We start from the raw sequence: 21,706 nt of genomic DNA, 5'->3' as shown, positions 1-21,706 counted from the left end.
ACTTGTCCTCCAATATCCCATTGACCCTCTCTTTCTTTCCATCTGTCTGCGAATGATAAGTTGTACTGAAGGCCAACTCTGTGCCCAAACTTGCAAATAAATCCTTCCAAAACTTGGAAGTGAACTTTGCATCCATGTCTGACACAATCTTCTTCAGAACACCATGCAGTCTAACCACATCTCGGATGACTACCTGCGCTACATCGCTAGCTGAAAATGTAGACTTCACCGGAATGAAATGTGCAAACTTTGTCAATCTATCCACAATAACCATGATGGAATCATGTTGTCTCATTGTCTTCGACAAACCTGTAATGAAGTCCATGGAAATGACTTCCCATTTCCACTTTGGAATCGCGATCGACTATAGCAGTCCACCTGGATGCTTACATTTCGCTTTCACTCTCTTCTGGTAGCCTGGGTGACCTGAATAAGGTTTCTCATGAAACTCTCTCAAGATCATCTTCTTGAGCTCATTATTATCCAGCACATATATCCTATCTCTGAATCTAACTAATCCATCTATTGTAAGATAATAATCCATATCCTGTGCACCGGCACTTGTACCTATACCACTACATGTACCTGTACCATCACCTATACATGTACCTATACTATCACCTGTATATGTACCTGTACTATCACCTGTATTCGGACCTGTGCTCTGCTACAAATTGTGCATAATATCCACATATCTGACATCTTGTTGACCTACCCACAAGATCCTATCCTGTAGATCTGTCCCATTGGAGCTCATAGTTGCTAAGTGATTTACTTGTACCCGCCTGCTAAGAGCATCTACCACTTTGTTCTCTTTACCTTTGATATATCTAATCTCGAAATCGAACTCACTGATTGTAGCCAACCATTAATCTTGCCTACCATTCAGATTTAGTGGGTTAAATAGATATCGCAAACCACTGTGATCACTCAGAAATGTAAATATCCTTCCCAGAAGATAGTGTCTCCACATCTTCAACGCATGTATAATCGTTTCTAGCTCAAGATCGTGTGTGGGATAGTTCTGCTCATGCTATTTAGTTTCCGCAACTCATAGCATACCACCTATTCATCCCACATAAGGACTCCACCAAGTCCCTTCTTGCAAGAATCTGTGCATACTACAAATTCTTTGTCTGGATCTACAATCTTTAGCACTGGTACATGTGTCAACAATTTCTTGAGCTGCTCAAAAATAGCCTCACACTCCTCTGTCCATTCGAACTTCTTACCTTTCCTCTGCAATGATGTGATAGGATAAACAATCTATGAGAATTTCTTGATGGACCTCCTATAATAGCCTGCCAACCCCATGAAAGATCTCACCTCATCCACATTGTTAGGAACTACCCACGCCTTGATGGTTCTTATCTTTTCTGGATCTATTGCAATTCCCTCCTTGGAGACAACATGCCCCAAGTAGTGTACCTCAATCTGAAAGAAACTACACTTGCTAAGCTTAGCATACAAGTGATGCTCTCTCAACAACCTCAACACTATTGTTAAATGTTCGGCATGATCTTCCTCTTTTTTAGAATATACCAGTATATCATCAATGAACAAAATAACAAACTTATCCAAATATGGATGCAACACACTATTCTTCAAGCACATAAATGTTGTTGGAGCATTAGTTAAGCGAAATGGAACAACAACAAACTCATAATTCCCATACCTGGTGTTGAATGTGGTCTTGTAAATGTTCTCCTCTTTGATGTCTACCCGATGATATCTGGATCTCGAGTCGATCTTAGAGAACATTGTTGCTCCCTTCAGTTGATCGAATAAGTCGTCAATCCTTAGTAATGAATACATGTTCTTAATGGTTACTTTGTTCAACTGACTGTAGTCAATGCATAATCTAAGAGTACCATCTTTCTTCTTTATAAACAATATTGGTGTGCCCCAAGGTGACACACTTGGCCTAATGTACCCCTTGTCCAACATTTCCTTCAAATATAGCTTTAACTCAACCAACTTAGGTGTGCTCATCCTGTAAGGTGCTTTTGATGTTGTAGCTTCCCCTGGCACTAACTCAATAGAAAAATCTACCACTCTATGAGGTGGAAACTATGTAATGTCCTCAAGAAACACATCCTTGAACTGCTATAAAACTGGGTACCTTCTCAACACATCTGCATCCTCAACTTCCTTACCTTTATCACTAGAAATGTGCACTGCAAATAACTTACACCATTTCATGCGACTATGCCTTGCCTGCATAATTGTCGCGATCCTAACTGATGTGGCTTTCTTCTTTCCCTGTAAGACTCTTGGTTCCCCATTATCGTCAACACGCTCAATGGATTTGTCATAATAGTCTACCTTGGTTCTATGAAGATACAACCAATTCATGCCCAACAACATATTGTATGATCCTAACAGTAATACATTCAAATGTGTTGTTGTAGGCATACCATTCAAATCAAATGCACAAGCTCTTACCCAATTATGAACTTGCTTATTTGTACCTGTAGCCAACTGAACTAACCAAGATTATGCATGAAATTCCTTACTAAAACCACACTTATCCACCAAGTCAGGACAACATAGCTATAATTAGATCTGGGGTCAATAAAAATAAAAATAACTTGATCACAAATCTTACCGTTCATCTCAATGATAGATGCCTGATGCTCTATTTGTTTATTATCCAATGCTGCATAAATACGTGGAATACTCTGGCCAACATACCCAACAGTCTATGCCTCCTACACACTATATATCTGAGGTCTACCACCCTGATTCTGTGGACAATTTCTCATGTGATGATCTTTGCCACAAGTCCAACACTTTATAGGCTTCCAACCTGTCTCCTTGTTCTGTTCTCCTGATCGGAATCCCTGTCCTCTATCTGATGTATTGAACTTCTTAGGTGGTGAAAAATTCTCCTTGTTACCTGTGTCATGTGGTCTTACTCACTTCTTGTTCCCTTTGCCTTTGCTCTTTGCATTACCTCTTTAGTTTGGCTTAGTCTCAATCCTGCGCTTCGATTGTTCATAGCAATGCTTCAATTTTTGGATGGCCTCCTCCAATGATCTAGGCTCATCAAATCCAATATTATCTTCGAATGCAACTGGTAATCCACTAACGAATCTCTAAATCTCAGCCTTCTCCTCCTTGAGGTAAGGCACATACCTCAACAACTCCAAGAATTTTCTAGTGTACTCATCATTTGTCATCGATCCCATCTTTAGCTCATAGAAATCTTTCGCCCTGTCATCAAAGTATCTTTCCGACAAATACTTCTTCTTGAATAGCCGCTCAAACTCACTCCAAGTCAAATCCTCCTCATTTATACCTCTGACATTATTCACGTCTTCCCACCAATTGTTTATTTTTCGTTTGAGACTAAATGTAGACACTCTAGCTTTCGTGTTCTCTGAATAGTCATGCAATCTAAAGAACTTCATATCTAGAAACCATGCCTCTGCATCTTGTGATTTCTTTACCTCTCCGTCAAAATTAGGTGGCTTTGCTTTCTTAAACTCATCTGGAAAATACCCCTTATCACTCCTCCTGTAAGGATGATACCGATGATGATCATAGTGTTTATTTGAATCAGAACTAAAATCATACCTATGTTTATCCCTTCTCCTATCCGGAGTGTCCAAAAATCTGCCATCTCTAATTGTTTCATCTCTATCTGATCTGTGACCACCATGCAATCTACTACCATATGCCCCATTAATTCTATCCTCCTACTCATGGTTGATCCGAAGTGGTCCCTGTCGTTGCAAATCTGACAAACTTTGAAGTATGACTGCATTTACCTTTGCTAAATTTTCCTGTGCCTATATGATTATGTCATTATATGCCTTAGAACTCCTTATTTCTTCCTTTTAACTTCTTAGTGTCATTTCCAAGTTGGAAGACTTCCCAACACCATATTGCTCTTCTGATTAATAGGGAGAGTCTTTGTAGTCAACCATCTTGCTAGCCATTTGATATTTCTTCCTGTAAGGTATATCATGTCAACTAAACCAAATCACAAAAAACCAACGTACCTTAGCATAGCTTGGGGAAGATATCTTGTCTGCAAGATCAACAAATTAGCATGATACGTGTATAACATAATCATGACAGCATATAGAAACATAAAACATAAGCATATGACCATGCAACAGTCATTCTAGCTAGGATCTAGTCATCAATGCATGACCTTAACAACAACACACACCATGACCTCATGCATGATGACCACCATCATTCCGTCACTATATAGCTGACCACATGCAAACATGAACATGCAGAAGCGATGCATAACCATCCACATATATGACCAACCATGAATGAATAATACTTGAAATCAAACTTGCAAGAATGATACATGCAACCAAGCATACAAGGATGTAACCAAACATGCAAAAATGTAACCAAGCATACTACAACGATACATGTAAGTGACATAAATCAACATGTAACCAGTCATACACTCACAACAATGCATTCCACAATAACAACCTCAAATTTCACATGACGACATCACTACAACCATGAACAACATCATGCAAATGCAACGATCACATGGAATGCAAGGGTGAGAGACACACATGCAACTGACATGCATGAATGACCAACACCTAGCCCATCAATTTCAAGGAGTGAACCATGCTTTGATACCATTCTGTAACACCCTCCTCCCACATCTACCCAAGCAACCAGCTAGCCGGGGTAAACATGCGACAAGAGGCCACTATGATATGATTTGACCTCCTATGTCACGTTAAGGAAGTGGAACCGATAGAAACACACCATACATACATTCAACATCAGCTACATGACCTTCAAGAACCAATCCAATACTTTGAACAGCTTGCCCTTGGGTCCCACTAAAGTTTTGGACAACTTAAGCTTGAGTTGCTCTCATGCTATAGGCATGACAGCGTCCAGAAACACAAAGTCACTCTCATAGGCTTGTATGTCATTGACCAGATACTAAATTTGTCAGTGTTATGCCAACGACTTTGGGATTTTAGCCACTTTTTCAGGCCAAGAGCCCAAGTCATTGCCCAGAATTGAACCATCTCTTCAAAACAGTAAAATAACATGGAAATGACAGTATTAAAGCAAATACTTGTTTAAGACCTTGACTGGAACCCTACTAGCCATGACAAGCATTTCATCAAACATATCACAAATATGTAATCTACAGGTGTAAATAACTGTTTTGAGCATATGGGTCTCATACTTGGTTGAGAATCGCTAAGAACCATTGATGTCTCAACACATCAACTGCCATTCCATCCGTTAGATCATAGATATATTGATCATTCAATTACAAGTATAAACATTATGAAAGCCATACATGGTTGTTGTCATAAAACACATACATAACCAACATAATAGCAACAGAAATACTCATGAAAGTACAGCCATATAGACCACATATAATCCATCAAAGTGCTCATAGAAATACAAGGAGAAATAACCTCTCATTAAAGATGCAAAATCCAAACCCAGGATGGGACTTCCACATTCCACCCGACCATAGAATGGCTGAGCCAAATTTATCTTCAGCCATTCACTTTCGTGCCATATTCCAAGCATGAATGTGAGATCTCATAGAACACATCAATCAAAACTCATTCAGGGCTTCCAGAGGCCATCCACCTCAATCCATCAAACAATGATTCCACCACCCGGTCGGACATCACCAAAACCATCATCGGATTGGTCTCCATCTAAGCCTGCTAGGGCTTCTAGAGCGGTTGCTCCAACTAAGGCTTCCAGGACTAGTAACTCAACCCACACTGTATACAGGGCTTCCAGATCATTTGTCCAACCAGGGCTTCCAAGACTAGTAACTCAACCCACCAAGGGCTTCTAGAACGTTTGTCCAACCAAAGCTTTTAAGACTAGTAACTCAACCCAAGTTGTTATAGGGCTTTCAGATTGTTTGTCCAACCAGGGCTTCCAGGAACTAATAACTCAACCTAAGCTAAGGAAACATGAGAACCAACCAAAAAAAAATAATGAAAGTAAACCCACAATTACCATGGCTATCCAGGAAATGGCAAGGCTAGGCAATCCACTATCAATCCAGCCCATCCTCCATGCTAATGACAGATCACAACCAAAAATCCACATCATATGTCATGCATGCCAAAACTAGTGAAGGAAACATACATGCAACTCGGTACCTGTAAGAAAATTTGATGTAGTTGTTGATCCTGATGCCTTCTTGTGCTTTCCTGCTCTTGTTTTTCCTTCTTGCTCCAAGAATCCAAGTATGCCACACCCTCCAAGAGTGATCCAAGAAAACTCTAAGTCTCCAAGAGTATGAGAGAGAGAGAGAATAATGTGAGAGATTCAAAACTGAACTGACAAAAGGTTACCAACTGATCCTTAGAAGCCTTTTTATGAATGAGGTCTGTATTTCCTTCGTTTTCCAATATTTTCCTTCAATTTCCTCCTCACATGCAACATGTGACTTTTCACCCCCCTTTTCTCCTAATTTCCATTATTTTCATAAATAAATGTGCCAAAATGCTATTTTGCCTTTCCAAAGCCTTAGTCATTGCCTTTTCCAATTTCCTTGGCCATAAACAATCACAAGTGATCCCCATCACTAGGATTTTGCCCAACATTTAGCTTGGAATAAGTGTCCCATCATCTGTGGTTATTATTTTGCTTTTATTACTTTTATTATATGGAATTTTCACCAGGGTTGTTACAGATTTTCTTGCAAAAATTTATTTCCCATAAGTATCAATAGAAATTATGAAATTAAAATTATTATTAGCATTCATTTGCGAGAATGAGAAGATTTCAAGCTTATGGTCCAAAAGGGGTACTTCATCATCATAGGAATAAAAAATTGGGATAGGTTCTTGAATGCCAAAATTACTATGATGATTAAATGTTTGAAAATGAGAATGGACCGAAATAATTTCTTGATTAATGTTCTTTCCATCTTCAAAAATAGATTCACTTAAGAAATTGGGAATATGGGAGTCAATGAAAACTAAATTTGAAGAGAAAAAAGTCTGAGCATTTTCATTTTTCAAGTCATCATCATAAATAATTTCATTAGTTTTTTTCCTCTGAATGACATAAATCAAAACCAATCAAGTAATTAAATGTGAGATTAAGAGAATCTTCAGGGTAGTTGAAAATATTATTGATTGAATTTCCTCTACCCATATGAGAAGTAGACAATCATTTATTATTAATGACAACTCCTCTATTTTCTAGTATTAAATTTGTGTTCACAGGGACTATTGATTGATTATCAATTAAATTATTATTACTAAAAATAACGGGATAGAGACAAAAATATGAGGTTCAAGATATATACCTGAAAGTTTCTCTATGTACAGAAGATTGTTCATTTTTCACAATAGATTTTTTCGCATTTGTACCATTGCAGAATTCAGATTGTTGATCAATGTCTTGACAAAAATCAGATTTACCATATGTTTGATTGATCTTCAAATTGTTGCTAGGTTATTCTTTAACTTGAGATTTATTACCAACAGAAGAAGATTCTAAATTTGTTGAAAATAACAACAAGAAATGTTAAAAATAGCATCAAGAAAAATCTTAATTTAGTTTGTCCTTGAATTAAATTGGGAATAAAATTGTAACTCCACATCTCATGACAACTTGTAATAGTTAACTAAGTAAATTTGACTTAGTTAGCTCAATTAATTCGAGTTGGGGGTCTAACTAGAGTCATGTAGAGTGTCTCCTACAATTAGGAGCACTAGTTGAGTTTATTTTGAGTTGTAATTTTTTTAAATCAGTCTAACTGAGTTAAAGTCAGTTACTAGTTCGAACTGATGGAGGAATTAGTGGGAGGTCCAATAGTGGGGTGTTACCTGCAGTAGTGGGGTACATCCTGTAGTAGTGGGGTGAAACTTGTTGATCTGAGTTGACTCAACTCCCGGATTTAACCAAGATCTTTTGCTTTCGTGATGTGATTAGAATTGAATTTAAAAGAGCATAAAGGAACACATATACATGTTGTAAAGGAGACAAAACATGACAAGAATCAGCAACATAAAACATAAGATGTTGATAATAGAGTTCGTCTAGGAGGGACTACGTCTCCGGGCCCGGTGTCAAGATGGTGTAGGCCACTGCATTAAGTGTTGAAAAGAGTGATGATGTACATGCATGTGTTTTTCTCTATCATACAAGGAATATGCCCTCACATAGGAGTGGCTCCAAAAGATGTTCTGCTACAGGAACTCTCATTCAAAAAAGGATTCTTATCAGCATGACATAATTTCACGTATGATAATAATGAGCATCCCGTCAACATGGCATCAAAGGGATCTCAATTCAAGCATACATGGCGACACATGAGTATCCTGTCAACATGGCGACAAAGGGATCTCAATCAAAACATGACAATAAGTGCATCTCACATCAAGAACAAAACAAGATCCCACATCAAACATCAAACAAGGATCTATACAGCACAATGCGTCTCAAGCAAAAAGACAAAGAAGTATATGATCACACTGCATATACCTCACATCAAGGAGTTATCTGAAGAAGAGGTTGATAAATTGCTGGATCTGGCTATACCATCAACCTCATGGTGTCGAATATCATGGAAATCAATGCTCGCACATTGAACGCTGACCCCTACACTCCACCTTGAAAAGTGGCCGAAAAATGGAATGATCAAATGGAAAATATGATTGCACCATAAAACTCGTGGTGTCGAATAGTGTAAAATCAACTATCAAATTTCTGAATTCGAACAAAGTGAAAATCTGGGGCTACAAGAATCTTTTAGATTCCCCCTAGATTCCTCAAATATTCTCTCCTCCGGGTCATCTAAAGATTTGTTGCTCACATCAGCAAACTGATCTCACCATTGAGATCCTTGCGAAATTCTGAGAAGAATGAGCATGAAGTTCACTGCATTCTGACTCTGGCGAATTTCAGTCTCCAAGGACTCTAAAAGATTCTCTCAAGATTCTTAAAGATTTTCCTCAACTGGGAATCTGAAAATCCGCTACTCAAAAGGCGAATCTGACCTCGCCATTGCGTTCCCTGCGAAAATCTGTGAAAAATTACTGTAAACTTGATTATATTCTGACAAAAAGAATTTTTACCTCCCTAGAAAATCTTCAGGCATCAAAGAATATTCTACCTCAAAATACGTCCAAATCATGGTTCCACCTCAGCACTGCAAATCATGGTTTCGTTGTACGGAACTCCATTCGGCACCTCCATCCCGTTGGCTCTCTCCCCGTTCGGTTCTGCCTTTGTTCTCCCGAATGGAAAGCTGAATTCATTTAAATGATTTTGGGCAAGGATTTGGCTATTGGTGAGTTAGTAGCAAGCTATGTTTACATGGCGGGGATCCACGGTCAAATCCCATCCGCTCCACAATACAACTTTTTTTGTATCACAAAACTTTGGTGTTTATAACAAACGCACAATGGAAACTTCGGTGGTTAATGCACATTTGAATAAGACTAACGGTTACGATAATCGTTGGCGTATACGGTGGCAAATAGTGGTTAGATGGGTGCGAAAAGCTTTTTAATTGGCACGTGGTTGGCACCGTTTCATATATCTCGGGGTGTGTTGTTGTGGTAATAACCATAACCACACAAATATTATGGTGGCAAGTAGTGGTTACATGGGTGCGACAAGCTTTTTAATTGGCATGTGGTTAGCGCCGTTTCATATATCTCGGGGTGTGTTGTTGTGGTAATAACCATAACCACAATAATTAGGCCGATAGGCCTTCCTTTGAAACAGACTTTCGTCGTCCTTTTCATTCTTAGGTTGACACGTGGTGTGAAATTTGGGTCCAGCGAAACGCGATTTGCAGAGGAAGGTCGGGCATTATAAAATACTCATCGTCGGTCTTGACCTCGAGATGTGGTGTGCGTCCATAGGGAATTGTCTACACAGGCATGAAATGCACTAGATGTGTGGAAAACCACTGAGTCCAGCCGAGGTAGAAGTCGCTAATGATGCACACAGGCCGTCGCTTATGTTGTTGGATCCACTGCTTGATTGGCTCTGCTAATAATCGAAACAAGTAGACGAGAAGAGGGACGGATTTCCGGGAAATATCTTCTTGTAGTTCATTTTGATCTGATGGGAGGGGGATGTACAGAGGCCGAATGTCCAGGGACTCTGTTTTTGCTCACTGTAAGAAATGTTGCAGGGGAGGGGAATGAGAACGCGTTGTGAGAATCGTGACAGAGATTCCATGGAACGCCAGTCAATAGGAAAATTCGATAAATGGAATCAATTGGTTCTGTTCAGGGAATGGAATGGCCAGCACATGGGGAGATTTCCTGCTACTGGTTGTAACGGAAGATGCCATATATCTCTGCTATAGTTCGATGGCTGGAAATTTACACACAACACCGAAATGTGGATTCACTGGATTACAGACATTCCTTTCTTCTATATGTAAATCGAATTTCGTCGTCCTTTTCATTCACAAATTGACTGTAATAGATTTTCAGGTAAGCTTCCATCTGAGATTTCCAAGGTAGGGCTTTTATCTGTTTTCAATGCTAGCACTAATAAATTTTCAGGAAGTATACCAGATGCGCTTTATGGGTTACATAATCTTGATGTATTGGGTTTGCAAGTAAATTTACTTTCTGGTAACATTTCGTCGAGTATTGGGTCTCTGAAACAGCTTACAGAGCTTAACTTGAAAGGAAATGATATTTCTGGTGAAATAACTATGCAAATGGGTGATCTCCAAAACCTCAAATACCTTGATCTATCCAGCAATCAACTCAAGGGGAAAGTCCCTGCATCTTTAGCCAACCTTACGTTTAGTTTCCTAAATCTATCAAACAATCAACTGTCTAGAACAGTCCCCAATAGCCCCCCCATCCACCCTGTTTGATCGAGCAGTTTATAATGTCCAAACTGACGAGATGGAATTTTCGAGCTTGTTGTGTGCCGGCCCATATGAAACCTGTGATTATTGTATTAAGCTTGTGCAGAACTCCTTGAGGTAAATTGACAATGTGCATCCAGTATATAGGGATGCTATGCAGAACATATTTTACCAGAATAATACGCCCCCAGGGATATCCACCAGTGACACCACATACAGAGTCGTTTTCTGATTTTTTCCAACTAGTCCCAGTCTTTGATTTTGTATCCGTTAGGCTTTAGAAAAAAGCCCAAGGAGGTGAAGCCCTCGTCCATTTGTGAGGATTTAACCCCAAAGATGTTAGCAATCTCCATTATCTCTGTGGCTTCAGGATCACTCGAGATAAATAAAGACTTTGACCAGTTCACAAGAAGGCCTGATGCGGTTCCAAAATCTGTAATTATATTGAAGATCACCCGCCATTCTGAAGGATATGATTGGCCTATTGTGAAGAGAGCTTCTGCAAACATTAAATGTGAAAGGGATACCCTGTTTCCATTTCTGCAGCCAGTGATTTGTCCACGATCTCGAGCATTTGTTAATTTTTTGGACAGACCATCAATTGTGATGAGAAATAGAAGAGGAGACAAAGCGCAGCCTTGTCTAAGTCCTCTTGATATTTGGAAGAATTCAGTGCTAGAGAGGTCGTCTTAATGTAAGCTTTAATCCAATTTATCAATAAAGATCCCATGCCAATTTTGTACAGAATCATCCACAATAGTTCCCAGTCAACGCAGTCAAAAGCCCTGGAGAGGTCAATTTTCATGAGGCAGGCGTCAAGGTTGCAGGTTTTGATAGAGTGTATACTTTCCTGTGCGGATGCAACAACGTCATGGATCTGCCGATTCTCCAGGAAGCTTACCTAGCATTGTCACTAAATCTGTGGGGTTGAAACCAACTGTTTCAAATGCATTTAGTACAAAGCCAACGGAGAATGTTGGACTTGGAATACTTACTATGTCATCCCTTCATCCAGTTGGTACTAGGTAATCAAGATCCCCTGACTGATATACAATCTCCAGTTGTAAATATTGCCTTTGCATCTAAATTCATTGTTTTTTAGGAAGATGTTTGATATTGACAACTTACCAGTGCAACTGCAGCATGAGTAGCCAATATGAGAACATCAGCAGAGGAGACGATTCCTCTGCAGCTGTTCTCCAACAAAGCTTTTATTTCATCTATCGGATCAAATCCTTCTCTGCATGTTATCTTCGGTGCTATTGATCAGAACAGATTAACTTCATGAACACATGTCTATCACCTGGCATTACAAACTTATCTTCTGTCAGGTGGCGCGGCAGCACTGTTCCTGCAGATTCTTACAGTCTAGATCCACTGCTTCAAATTGGGGCGCCTCAATAACATTACAAGTATTTTATAATTTTAATGTAAATTTTGAAATTTTTTATTACTGAGAAAGACGAGGATGGAGAGAAGCCTAACTCTAAAGTCTACACTTCAACCTCCTCTTCCTGGAAGACAAATTCTAAGAGTATCAGCGTCATTATAAGAACACTCAATATTATGAAAACAGTCCGTCCATACTATGAAAACAATATATGGTGGCTCATCTCTCGTTACCCATAACTATAATATAAAATTAGCACTACAGAAGTAAAAAGATTAACATGGATCATCTTCACCATGGATGAATGAATGAAAAATAAAGTGAATTAACAAAAAGAGATTGTGCTCAACCAGACAAGTAGCATTGGCAAAATGACATAGATGATAATGAACATCACAATATTGTGGGATTCACTGCAATTTATTTCATATGACAATACACATTTCCCTCATGAAAGATATGACAATGGATATCACAATTTTCCGGGATTAATTGCAAGTCATTTCATATGATACAGATTTCTCTACTGGGATTCATTGCAGTTCATTTCAAGTGGTGATGGATATCACAATATTTTGGGATTCAGGGGGCTTTTTTTCATTGTATAGGAACAACATTTCTCTTTCCTTGCCGATGGCTAAGTACTGCAAGGGATTGATTGATTACTTTATGAATTGATGCCCTTCTTTTACAGAGACATAATTGGGATCTATTTCGTTGTAATGAAATATTCTGATGCTCATTTATTTTGGATTTGGTTTTCACATTGTTGTTGTTTTGGGGAGAGTTTTCCCTTATCACATCTTCGCCTTGAACTTGGGGTGAGTCTTTGGGATTTCTACATCTGGGTGGAAACAATATCCCTCTACAATTGGTTTTTTCTACCGAGATATGTTATCTATTGAACAGTTGTATTTGTAATTTACAAGAAGTTTCATGGTGTTGTTTATGGTTATTTTAATTTTGACTTAAAAATACACGCATATATTTCCTTCCATTTTCTTATGCAAAAAGGAAAATACAACATGTTGGAAAAAAATTATGTGCGAATGTTATTCCAGTGATAGTAGCATGCAGTTGGGCTCCAAAGAAAATTGTATTCTAGGAGCTTCAATTTCATTTCTTGGAAGTTGGAATCATATTTTGAAAATTTAAATCCAGGAGCTTCAACTTCATATATTGGAACCATATTTTTAGTTGAAGAGCAAATAAGATACAGAAATTAGAGAGTAACCCACAAAAGTTGAAATGGCCCTTACAGAGTTCATGTTCCATTCCCCAAGGATAGAGTTCCGAACACATTACAAGGATCTATCAAACTGAACTTTAATAAATATCATAAAGGTAACCTTAACATGACTTGATCAAGAAGGATGTTCAGAGATCACTATCATTATAATTTTATATGGAAGGAAACCATTAATAATTTAAAATTGAAAACTTTAATATTTGGAAATACAGAAGCCCTTACTTTCAACTCCCAAGAGTTTTTTTTAGAAAATTGTAAATAGCGATGGATAAGAGAAATTTGTAAAGGACAAATGAATCTGGAAAATACAAATTTGCAACTCCATGGGATACCTGGTTAACTATGTGGACGAGCCGAAGACAAAAAGAACCATGTGTGTCATGATTTCATACAATATCTTTCAACTTGGATAAAAAAACCAAAATATGGCTTCTATTGTTTACTGGCTTCCCAGTTCCCTTCCTTTTTTTTTGTAACTAGTATAACGTTGCTAGATTGCAATTGTTTTTCAATGTTAATTTTTGGTGTTTTAGTCTGGAAATGCATTTATGTAACAACTTTGGGCTTGAAATGTCAAACTATACAATGAAAATGGTGGATATTTGCAAATAGACAGTATCTACCATGAGAACAATTTGTGACAGCACATCTCTCATTATCCATAACCAAACCGTATGAAAACAGTCTGTCTATACTATCAAAACAGCGCATGGTGGCCCATCTTTCATTGTCCATAACTATTAAATTAGAAGTAGGACCGAAGTAAAAAGATTGACATTCTCTCAAAATCAACCATCATAAAACACTAGGAGTATAATGAAAAGATCATCATCAACATGGGTGAATAAATAAAATTTAAATTAAATAGTACTTCGTTTTCACATGGAGAGATTGTGCTGAACAATTAGTGTTGGCAAAATGAAATACATAGTAATGGACATTACAGTATTGTAGGATGCAATTCATTTTATACCACATATGACTCGTATGCTCTCCCAATACATTACTGCTTCTCCAGTTTGGGGCAGCCAGAGCCTTCAACTTTCTCCAACTGCCTCAAGTGTTCAGCACATTCCATTTTAAAGGTTATCCCTTCAACCATCTCCAGTTTGTAGCAGCCAGAGCCTTCAACTTTCTCCAACTGCCTCAAGTGTTCAGCACATTCCATCTTAAAGGTTATCCCTTCAACCACCTGAAGGGTTCAACACAATCCAACCTAGCGCATCCCTGGATCACCATAAGAAATCATGTCTCAAAGAGTTAGCAGCAATAGTAGAGATTTTCATCCATATGTCCCTCTTTGTATTTTCCTACGACTCCAAACATCCAAACAGTGAGTAGGGTTTCCACCCACATGCCCCTATTTTCTATCCTTCTCTTTATGCAACTCCATGGTCAATTTGTAAAAAATTGCATTGAATTCCATTGCACATAGACGTGCCCCATATCAAATTAAATTCCATCTTCAAAAAATATGTGGATGCATCTGCAAAGTGGCACATTAAATTCCATTATACTGTATCAAGTTAGATACCATTATCAAAAAATTTGAATCATCTGCAAAGTGGAGTACAACTACTGTGCATAGATCTTGAATTGTGTTAATAAAACAACTCTGTTTCTTCAAAATCTTTTACCATTTCATCCAAACCAGTTAGATATTTGTCCACATCCAAATTCCATTATGGATAGATTCGTTCTATATCAAATTAAATTTCATTTTCAAAAATATGGAATCATGAAAATTATAAAATTTCATTATACATAGACTTGCCATATATTAAATTAAATTTCATTGTGAAAGCATTTGGAAGCATCTTCAAACTGGAGGAGAAGTCATGTGTTTGAAGATTCATAAAGTTATTCAAATTGAAGATTCGTCAAGTTCCCAAATTAGAGAACAAATCCATTTCTTGGAGGTTTGTCAAGTATTCAAAACAACAGTCATTAAACTCTTTATGGATTTCAGATACCAATTTCATGTTTGAACAATAATTCATTTCAAGGAACACAGATGACAAAATTCTTCTGGCAATGGGTATACATTGATCTGCACGCACCTCTGACCGATCATTTCGCTGGCATCTCGCATTCAAGATCAAATCTTTTTCGACCCAATGAAGCCTCATCATTTTCATTCATATGCGACACGGATCGATGACAATCCAATCAACCATCCTTATGGATTAGAGCATACCTCTGATTTGTGTCTGTCCAACGAAGATCAAAAGGCTTGAAACATGGCGCTGATAATTCAATCTCCAACTTGAGCACACATTATGATGCAAGTAAAAGAAAATGGCGAGCTGGAGCAGAGGCGCGGCTTCGATAGAACCATTTTCAATTGTTTCACTAGTTAAGTTCTCTAGTCACCATGTTTTTTATCCATTTATTTTCATATGCAATATCACCCTGTTTTTTTGCATTTCATTTCCTTTTAACATAAATGCAATGCAAAAGAGAACATACTTCTAGGTAGGCTAATTTGTTTGCATTTTTATTTGCAGGGTTTATTTTGATTTCTGAAATATTTTGGAATAGAAATGATTGAGGTAAAAAACTAATATTTTTTATTTTGGAATGGGGATTGCCAAGAGTTTCGCTGCTACATCTCAGTTCTAACAGCTTTGAAGGAAGCATTTCTAAAGATATTGGCAATGCTAGAAATTTATCTAACCTACAAATTGACTGTAATAGATTTTCAGGTAAGCTTCCATCTGAGATTGCCAAGGTAGGGCTTTTATCTGTTTTCAATGCTAGCAATAATAAATTTTCAGGAAGTATACCAGATGCGCTTTATGGGTTACATAATCTTGATGTATTGGGTTTGCAAGTAAATTTACTTTCTGGTAACATTTCGTCGAGTATTGGGTCTCTGAAACAGCTTACAGAGCTTAACTTGAAAGGAAATGATATTTCTGGTGAAATACCTATGCAAATGGGTGATCTCCAAAACCTCAGATACCTTGATCTATCCAGCAATCAACTCAAGGGGAAAGTCCCTGCATCTTTAGCCAACCTTACGTTTAGTTTCCTAAATCTATCAAACAATCAACTGCCTGGAACAGTCCCCAGTAGCTTGAGTAAATTCAGAGAGGCATTTATAGGCAATCCCAAACTCTGTGGAGAAGATTTTCAAGATATCAAACCCTGTGTCAAGATATCAAAAACGATTCTACATCAACAAGCAATTCAACATCATTCACTCAAGGCAATTTCAAAGGAAGTAGAATATAAATTAAGGATCCATCTCTGCCTCCTGCAACACCAACGCGAAAGGCAAAAGTAAGTTTGTTTGTTTGGGCAGAAAGGAAAATGGCGAGCTGTACTGCAGGCCAGGTTATCAAATGCAAAGGTAACTACTTCAATTCACTTCAGTTCAGTGCAAGGAGTCATGGCCACATTCTTTTTATTTCATGTATATCATTTCATGGCAAAATTGATTTTCAGGGTTAAGCTGGATTTATGCAAACTGTATGTGTGCAATTTATGCTTCTTGAAATCTGATATATTTTGATTTGTACTTTTGTTACAGCTGTTGTTGCATGGGGTGCAGGGGAGCCTCTTAAGATTGAAGAAGTGGAAGTGGCTCCTCCACAGGCAATGGAAGTGAGAATCAAAGTGCATTATACTGCCTTGTGTCATACAGACCTTTATTTCTGGGAAGCAAAGGTATGCTATGAATAATTATCATTAAACATCAAGTTTCTAGGAAGCAAACATATGCTATGAATAATTATCATTAAACATCAAGAAAATTTGAAGGAAGGATATTAATTACACATCTCCAACTGCACTGTACTGTATAACACATACAAATATTGCTTTTAACAGTGAAATGGAATGACTGATACTGATACTGCTTTGGTTGCAGGGCCAAACTCCTCTCTTTCCCCGCATTTTGGGACATGAAGCAGCTGGGTATGCACTCTGCTCTTGCCCATGAGTTCTATGTATTCAAAAAAATTAGTTAGTCATATTAGTAGGCGTGTGGGATTTCAAAAAAGTTAATTAGTCATACTAGCAGGCATTCAGGATTTCAAAGAAATTAATTAGTCATACTAGCAGGCATGTAGGATTTCAAAGAAATTAATTAGTCATACTAGCAGGCATCATGTAGAATTTCAAAAGGGAAAAGGGACAGTAATTTTCTTGTGATTCATTGGTCACTAACTATAGGTCTGTTGCTTGACACAGAGTTGTTGAGAGTGTTGGAGAAGGGGTGACTGACCTCAAGGAGGGTGACAGTGTGCTTCCCTTATTTACTGGAGAATGTGGAGAATGCAGACACTGCAAGTCAGACGAAAGCAACATGTGTGATCTTCTAAGAATTTACTGGAGAATGTGGAGAATGCAGACACTGCAAGTCAGACGAAAGCAACATGTGTGATCTTCTAAGAATTAATACTGACAGGGGGGTTATGATAAATGACGAGAAGTCGAGGTTTTCAATCAATGGGAAACCGATTTACCACTTCCTTGGCACATCCACTTTCAGCCAGTATACAGTTGTGCATGTCGGTTGTGTTGCCCAAATTAATCCAGAGGCTCCTCTTAACAAAGTCTGTATTCTCAGTTGTGGGGTTTCAACAGGCAAATCATTTTCTGGACTTTTTGAGGGTCATTTGTTGATGATTTTGAAAAAGAGATCATTAAAAGGATATAATTGACATTGTATACTGTTTTATCCAATTCCTAAAGTTATGGTTTCCTGCACTGTTAATAATAAAATCATCCATGATCGTTCCCTTGATTGAAATTCTTATTCACAATTTATTTTGTTGTGGGATCAGTTATAGATCACAAAATTAATTGTATTTTATTTTTTTTCTCAATCTGTCTACTTCTATTATTATACAAAAAGATCCAAAAAGTTACAGCAAGGCCTTGGCCTTGAAAATCTTGCCATGAGGTTGGCAATTAGCCCAGATGAACACATTCCAAATTTTGGTAGACTTCCTTCTGTTATGTCTTCTCCTAAGACCCGAAACATTGCTAAACAGGGACATGCTGAGACATACAACAATTGCACAGCTATGCAACGCTAAACATGAACGTCCTGACATACAGACACATACAATCGACACAGAGACATATAGACACATACAATGACCTGACACAGGCAAAATTGCGAGTTTCAAAACAGAGTAATGCGCCTACTTCTTAGGCTGCCGAGAGCAGAATGCCAGACAAGATCAATCATCATCCGTAGTGTAAGGTTCCTCCACTACCCTACACCCGTATTGCAAAGAGTCTTCCGAGTCTGAGCGAAGGACCACCGAGCCTGTTGGGTCTCCCTGAGCTGGTTCACTTGGACCTGCAGGGGCAGCTTGATTCACCAAGGAGGAGCTTCCCATGACCAGGCATTGAATATCTATTGGAGGCGCCATCCTTTGTTCTGGCGGAATTGTCGGATGTGCTACTGCCTGGCCGCTGAGATTTTCACAATTTTCTATAGTAACATAAACTAAGAAAGTGGAATTGGCAAGAGTACAGGGGATGCGATAACGAACTGTTGGGTGCGCCGCATGCTCACACTCGGCCATCCTGCCACGCCCGTGTCCTCTGCCTCTTCCGGCTCTGGTAACAGGGGGACGGCTTTGCTCAGGTGCCAGCTCGACCGAGGAAGAGGGGGAGATGGGGGCGGACCTCTGAGAGGTGGCACGTCCACGGGAGCCACCACGTCTGCTTCCCATCCTAGGCCGTTCTCTCGGCATTGCGATGTACAAAGGATTGACAAGTGAACAGATACACGGAGGGGAGTGACCAACAAATACGTGAGCCCTTTGAGCCAGAGCCCAATGCCTGTGAAACACTCTTGTGCCTGAAACAGGGACGGATTTAGGCACTGTAATTGAGTGACCCTGAGTTACCCACAACACCGCAGAGGAGTGCGAAGAGGCCGTAGAGGAGTGTGAAGAGGCCGCAGAGGAATGCCAAGAGATCGCAGAGGAGTGCGAAGAGGCCGCAGGAGCGCAGAGTTTATGGAGCGCCATTGCACAATTAACCAAGAGGCGGATGGAGGAATTAAGGACCGGCATTAAAAGCCTTGTGTGAGACCAGCTCACCAGTTCTGCAAAGTACCTCGTGGCGTGCATGGGCTGACACCTGCCCATGTGAAACGCCACCTTCGTACCTTCATAGCATTCAAACACCCGCATCCGGGAAATTAATTGTATTTTATTAAATATCACATATGAATACAATAAGTATTGGTTTAAGAATATTATAATTTGACTTTCTAATCGCACTATACAATTACGGGGCCTACCTTATTTCCATCTGGTTATGGTTACCTTCCGGATTTCTATTTCTATGTTTACCTATAAAATAAATAAAAAATAATGTCTTTTAATTCGAAATACACGCAATGGTAAATGTTGACATAATCCAAGTAAATAATGTTGATATTGCGGAATGGTTAATGTTTATATAATCTATTTAAATAATGCTTTTTCAACACTCATGGTTTAAGTAAATAATGTTTTTTCTTATTTGAAATTAACCATTGTTGATCTGACCTTCACTTGAGGGGTTATCATTATTAATTAAGGTGGTTTTATATATGGTATAAGTGGACAACAATTTTAGAAATAATTAATGAGTTTACAAGTTGAAGATAGAAATAGATTAGATAACGCGCGGTTATTTTAAAATATTAAATTACAATGTGGAAAAGCATATTACAATTACTTAATGTTTTAGTCGTAGTGTCAACCAGCAATGTAAGTGGTTTGTTTTAATATTTGCAAATCACAAATTTCTCCGCTTTTCATTTATCATGTAAAACGGTGTAATTTATTTTTTATTTAAAAAAATAAAGTGTGTTGCCAATAAGCTATTGAGCTTTTAGTATGAACGCGTTTTAAACTTAATATATTGATATGAATGGTTTGGTTTTGGTTTTGTTGTTTTAGTATGAAATCTACTGGTACGGGATGCTCATGGTAGTTATTGCCTTGGTCACTAGCGAGCTTTGTATATGCTTGACTATCTGTAGAGGTTTCTTGATTTTAATAATCTTATCGGCCTCTCTTTGTACCTTTTGGGACAATTGCTAGTATTAATGTATTCCCATATGGTGTTATAATAACCATAACTACACTAATTTTAGTGTATTCGCTGGAATTTTATGGCTCCACCATATAACCGTATATGACTTTTAAATAACCCTATAATAACTTTAATTTTTCATTGAATTAGTTTGTTTGTTTAATATGGAATCATATTAATCATGATTTTTGTTATATGGTTATTAATAACCATTTTTCATATTTAAAATGATCTTATCTTTTATGATATTTTAATGTTATTTTTTTGTCTTTTTGTGCAGGGTGAGGAACAAATGTTAGTGCACCATGTGTCGATGGTTTAGTGGTCATTAATTCACCACATAAACTTAGTGGGTCCCACCTACTCACTGGGATGCAATGTGGCACTCTGTGAACCCCACTTTTTTCCTTGTCATGTCAAACTTTGAAGAGCTCTATCTCCTTCATACAAACTCAGATTTGAGTGTCGTTCGCACCGTTGGAATCAGAGCGACAAGCACTTCGATCTGTTGTTGGCTTGGAAGCATTCTGACCACTTTGAATTTTGACCATTTCTGCATCCTCTTTGGACTTCTACATGTGTCTAGAGCCACCTGGATCAATCCTCCCGACTGAGGAGATTTTGGTCCTCCAAAAGCATGAAAAATAATCTACAACTTTTTTGTACCCTGTCTTCACTTACAAGTATCTTATATGCCACCCTTCCTCCTTCACTTTTGTCCTTCAGAGCCATAAGCGATAAACCGACCCTTACAACCTCTGCAAACCTGTAGTACATTGTTTTGCAAATTGCATGCTTAATTCATATGACCAACTAATGGCCCAAATATCCCATACTTGCCACGAATTTATAACACATACTCGGTGGTTAAGTTTGCATCAAAATGGAAACAATACCCCAGCTATGAAAACAAGGCCAAAATATCGTTGGTGCTTCAACGAGTGATGGAAAACACATCATCACTGCAACACATGATTTTCAAAAATAAGGCCAAACACTATTTTTGTTTTGACAAGTGATGGAAACACAACATCACTTTTAGAGTGTAAAATGCAACACAAAATAAGACCTTACATCATTGTTGCTTAACAAGTGATGGAAAACACATCATCACTTTTACATTTTAAAATGCAACACATGATTGGAAAAAATAAGACCATGACATTCTATCACG

The sequence above is a fragment of the Pinus tabuliformis genome, chromosome J (genome assembly GCF_031772625.1).
Source record: "Pinus tabuliformis cultivar Carrire ecotype Pingquan chromosome J, CPIR1, whole genome shotgun sequence".
Classification (NCBI taxonomy): Eukaryota; Viridiplantae; Streptophyta; class Pinopsida; order Pinales; family Pinaceae; genus Pinus; species Pinus tabuliformis.
This window is presented reverse-complemented; position numbering follows the sequence as displayed.